This window comes from Typopeltis vanoorti, chromosome 5, assembly GCF_054136105.1.
Source record: "Typopeltis vanoorti isolate ZY-2024b chromosome 5, IOZ_Tvanoo_1.0, whole genome shotgun sequence".
Taxonomy (NCBI): Eukaryota; Metazoa; Arthropoda; class Arachnida; order Uropygi; family Thelyphonidae; genus Typopeltis; species Typopeltis vanoorti.
In genome coordinates, this window is record NC_143553.1 from 69,487,379 (window position 1) to 69,493,466 (window position 6,088).

The window sequence follows — 6,088 nt, forward strand, 5'->3', positions numbered from 1 at the left end:
CATACATTAACTTTTAGGTTAGGTGGTTATTTATATAGAATCCATAATTAAAGAGTAGAATATACAATATCGATATACCAAACAAAAGTTTATGTGGAAAAAAAAAAGAAAATTATATAAATTATGTCTTTATCATCATCATCGAATTACTGATATGCACTCTTAACAGGTTTACAGGGTATTATGATAGTACTACATAGAAAGTTTGCATTATTGTTACTGTGGAAAATTTACCTCCGAATTAGTCTGTTTCAAGAGTGATGTTCTCAGATCATATATATTTCAGCCTTCTAAGCCATTTCTAATTGCTATGCTAATCTTTTCTCTTCCAGTTAAATGACCACACATCCAATATTCGCCCTGCTTACACATTCCTGAATGCTAACAACAGCAAGATCCTTCCTAACATGCTCATTTGAAACATGATTTTTCCATTGATGCCATCTGTTCACTCTCCATATTTTTCTAAGAACTCTCATGTTGTGGTCTCGTATAGTCGCTGGTTTTACTTCTAAGCCAGCTCTCAGATCCCTAAGTTAAAATTTGTTTGAACATTGTCTTGCATATAGTTAGTTCAGCTGTTTGACTAATTTCTCTCTTATTGCATATGTACGTATTTATTCAGTTAGTCCGTAAAGTACTGGTTTTGCTTAATCTATTTTCCATTCTACATTCAAATTGGCATCTTCACTAAAATTGTACCTAAATAGCTGAGGTGTTTTTATAGGTGTTTTCATAGTTTTTATCTTTTTATTGCGTATTTTTACTCCAAAGGTGTTAAGGTGTTACAGTAGTTATTCAGTTTAGTTATAAAATTCTGCAAATTCGTGTTGGATATGTCTGAAAGTATAACATCATCTGCATTAAAGTAGAGCTGAGATTAATATCTCGAAATATCAGGCCTAATGATACCTTTCTTCATAATGTGGTCCATATAGATGATGAATAAGAAAAAAGATAGTGTCCACTATTGTCTTATACTTGATTTGACATCATCTTCCTGAACCTCCTTCCATTCTAATTATGTATTGTTCCCATTTATAGCATATAATTATAGCGTTTTGAACTCTTAACATCCAGACCTACAAAACATATACCTACACCTACAAAACATATACCTACATACAGATTTGTGTTATATTACCATCATTTCTCAACTGTTGGTTTGTTTGTTTGAAGGTGAAACTTTGATCTGACAGTGCTTGTTTGGCTTGAAGCTAGCTTACAGTTCTCCAAGTTTCTCTTCCAAAACGTTTTTTTAGTCTCTTCTCGAAGACATTTCCATGACTCTTTCTTAGAACCCTCAGTAAAGAAATTCCTCTATTTTTTTTTTATTTCCCTTTTATAGTTACAATGAGAACTCTACTCTACTCTAGTCATTTGCAATATATCATTCGTAATATGCAGTGTAGCATCAAAAAACTTTTTAAACTCCATATTCTAGCATTTCTTGTCGAATACCCTACCTCAGTCTTCTCTTCACATCTTAAATTTTGGATGGCTTTTTTCTACCTTATTTATTGATATGTACTCCTAATTGCGTTCCTCTAGAATATTTTTAAATCTCCATTCTTTCACTTTTGGTTTCATTTAATAATCTTTCAAAGTATTTATTCCAGATATCTAGAATATCTTTATTCTTCAATTTTCATGCCATCTTATCGATCACGCAACCTTTGTTAACTATGATTCTTTTTTACACTATTCTTTCCTTTATTTGTAAGTTTTTTTTCAATAGCCTCCAGAACGTGTTGCTTCTTTTTTTTATATTTATCTTCTGCATTCTCAATGTAGAAGTATTTACATTATTTATAATTTACGTTCCTATCAGATATATACAGAATTCAACTCTGTAGCTCAGGCAATAGCTTTGTGATCAGAAATACCTGAGTTCAATTCCCATCTAGAAATAATAATAAGTTTCAACATTTGAAAACTAAAAAAAAAGTTTTGAAATGTTTCCTTTTCAAAATCTATAGTCCATTTGATTCATTATTTTCCTTATTTAGTGGTCTTATTTATGCATCATCATTATCAACACCATTCACTTACTGAATATTCTCGGTTCAATATATTGTCATCTTCGCCTTTCAAAAATATACATCTAGGTAGGGCTTTTAAATTAATTTGAACATTAATTTAAAAATTCGATTAGTCTTTTAACTTAGTCCCTGTTTGGAGATACGATGTACCTCTATTACTTACTGAGTTTTGCTCTTTTTTTTTTTTTATATTGTCTGACATTAGGAGCGACATGAAACGTTCATTTCAGAAAATTCATGTACTTTTTTAAAAAGAATAAAATAAAATAAAAATCCAGTTGAAAACATAAATCATAATAAAATCCATATAAAAAAGCATTTTTAATCCGCTTCACTAAATGTGGTTGTCTTAACACAACCATAATAATGTGCATTATCACACAGATATCGAAGTCCAAGTTTTTGTACTTCGTTGAATCTCAGCTTATGGTTAGTGCCAGAACACAAATCAAATGTCCGAACTACGTTAGGCATGATCCTGCTGATGACTTGCGTATTCATCATTTAATTCCCGAAAAAACCAAACCTAGAAGCCTTGCTTTGTGATTTTCGCTAGCTCCAAAGTTTGTTACTCATTTCTTTAACATTTAGATGCTATCTATTTTTCCAAATTTTGATATTGACTCAAAACCGCTTTGAATATGAAAATAAATAAATCCTCTAAAGCAGTGTTTCTCAACATTTTTTGGATCATGCACCACCTCAACGTCTCAAAGATTTTGATGTCCCCCCCCAGCATAATAGTCAGCCAAGTTCTGAAAAGGTATGATATGAGTATGTATAAATATGTACATGTACATTTCCTAATTGCCCCCCAAATATTCAAATCTCCCCCCTGTGTAGCGTATACGTCCCATGTTGAGAAAAACTGCTCTAAAGCCTTTTATTCCTAAAAGAGCTATTTCCGTAGTTTCGGAAATAGCTCTTTTAGTGCTAAATAACTTTAATGAATTTCAGTGGGCAGTTGATCTCACTCTTTAGCTACGGTCATTTTGGACTATTAGGCTAAAAAAATCCTGCTTATCTCTGCTAAAGATCAACTAACTGGTGAACTTATTAAAGAAAAATCGCTTCTAGTTAGCAACTAGAGTCGAACCAGTATTAGTCTTACTTCAGAAGGTCTAACGATATGGAAACAACACTATTTTCATAAAGTTATACAGTTTCTTAACTGGTTCTTTGCTAGATATACATTGTGGATGTCAGCGCCTCTCTTAATAACTCAAACCACAACTTTATCCAAGCTTTTTTTCCATGGAATTGGAAATTTCCAATTTCCATTCCCATCCACTTCTTTTGGAAATATATATAAACTGCCAAAAAATAGTTTTTGGCAGTTTAAATATATTTTTTTTAAAAAAAGTATAAATTTCAGAATTCATCCCATTTGGGGAAGTTATAGTATGAATTCTAGAATTTAAACATATTTCTTGCCATGGTTAACTTAATTCTTGCCTGTCGAAACCCTGACCGAATCTAAGTTCTTGCTAAAATGAAGGACTTCAGTTAATCAAAACATCGACCCACAATCCAAGCTTTAGCTCTCCAAAGGAGTACCAGAAAATTTTAGCACAGGTAGATTGTGACCACTGCAGCTTTTGTAACAAGCTGCTGTTCTTGTTTGGAAATACTGCCGAAGCGACTAAAGCTATGAGGTTAATGTATTAGTCTGTTAATTGCGCGTTCTGGTCAGTTTGCTTGTTTTACGGGATGAAAATCACGAATTGTATTCAGGAAAAACATCTTCACCGTCAGTTGAAAAGTATAATCCTTTCAGTTGAAAAGACCAGGAGTATTTTTAACTGAAGCGCAACTTCGATATTGTCTGAGTAAAGGAAGGCTTTGCGTCGAAATGCACATAGCCTATAGTGAGGATTCCCACAGCGAGCTTCAGAATACACTTTCCCTCAAGCAATTCTATCCTTTCTCTCTTTCTCTCTCTCACACACACACACACACATACAAAACACGCGCGCGCGCGCGTGTGTGTGTGTGCTTCCGCGGAAGGACACGCACTCCACCACTCTTCATCCACTGCAGATCTCGCCTACGCCACACCTTTGGATGCAGTACCACAGATTGGTGTCAAGAACTTGTAGCTTGACATTTCTAAGGCAGATCAGTTTTAGATTTGGCATAGAATTAGCATCTTATGGTCTAACTTCCAACTTTTGTTACTGGATGGCCAGTTCCCTCTCCTGTAGTTCGCTGATTGTCATGATAGCTTCCAGGGTAAGGATGTGTGAACATCCTTACCATGCTGGAGGTCATAGAGCTACATACTTTCTCTCATGCTCTTTCCTGTACTTAACTGTCCTCCATTCACTGACTTCAAATCCTGACCATAGTTTGGTGACGGTAGTCACTCCATCCGTTCATATGATAAATCTTGCAGTGCTGAAATAATCTTAAATCTAATCTTCTTTACATTCTTTGGGGAAAGAACAACTTTTTTCATGTTCAAAGTACAGAAACGTATACTTATTTTCTTTCACCAATTATTAGCTTTGAAAACAGTCTGATCTTAAGACCTGAGCAAGTTACACTTCTGGCTTTTTCTTGCACAAATACATGACATGTGCAGCCCTCAGCTTCCAACAAACTTGTTGTTGTTTGTCGTCCAAGATTCTTCTCCACATTTTCCAGACTTTACAATGTTTTCCCATTTGAGTTAGTTAACAAAAAAAAAAAAATCTAAAATTATTGACCCTATCCAGAAGAAAGCACGTTGGTTTTCATCAGACCCATTGGCGGTTTCTCTCTCTCTCTCTCTCTCTCTCATCATCGTCATCATCATCATCATCATCATTAGCCAGTTTCTCACAGATCTCACCCTTATGCCTTTTCTATAGTATTTCCATAGGCGTTTTTTCTAAGTAACTTATTCTTTTATTCGTCCACTCTCCTTCTGACGCAAAATGCGAATATCAAAATCCACCCACTAATGAAAGAATCAGACTTCAGACCCATGGAACTAACTTATCATGCTACTCCTTTCTTTAGTTCCATTTATCTATGATTCCCCAGCAAAGAAATCTTCCAGCCGTTCAAGAAAAATGTCAACAGATTATTTTTCTGTTTTCTATTCTCTTGTTCTCCCTTCGGCAGTAATTTGCCAATGTTTCTGCCTCCTGTAATACTAGCATGTGTAATTAATATAAAACCGTCGTTTTATGTCTTAGCATATACCTCGACTAGAGAATTACAATCCTAATCCGCTTTGCTATCAACGCTTTTGCATTACCCTCAACAAGATATAAAACAAAATCTTATAACAATGGGAAATGACGAATGTTTGTAATATCGTTATACTGCTGATGATTATCATCGCCTGATGATGTGAATCGGCCCTTCCTGACTCAAAGCTTCAATGACACCAAGAAGTTATTCTCAGAAGAAATTAATTGCTCTAATTCCGAGTGAAGCAAGTTTAATATTCTGAAATTGTTTATATGTATATTGTGTAATGCGAAGTTATATATTAACATATATTTGTACAGTTGTATTAATCTTCCTGCATTTACTGCAGTTCGTTTAATGAAATATTCGATTCATAAAAAGTTTTGTGAGCAGTGTAAACAATATCCTAACGAAATTGACACCCAAGCTCCCTTAAAAATGGTTAAAATGCCCAAGCTTGTCATTAAAATTTCACAATCCCCTGCTTTTATTTTTTTTCCTTTAGTTTTTTTTTCTTGTTTCACATTTAAAAATCAGCATAAAGACTAAAAATTATAAAACTTATCATCATCATATACCATTACTTTACAGTTCAGCACTGAAAGTGAAAACAGTTTGGACTACCACAAATAGCATAATCTTTTCATTATGCATTTGGAAGAAGCATTCACCTCCAGGGTGGTAAAGACAAATTTCCGAGTTTAGAGTCATCGATATTGCTAGAATATCCATGGAAGAATTTACTGATCAGGGAATATATAAATACTGGAAAAGTATTTAGAAAGTGATACAAAATAAGGGCAGCAAAAATATTCCAAATATTTTTCCGAAAATAATTTGATTTTTTTTTTTTTTTTTTTAGCGGA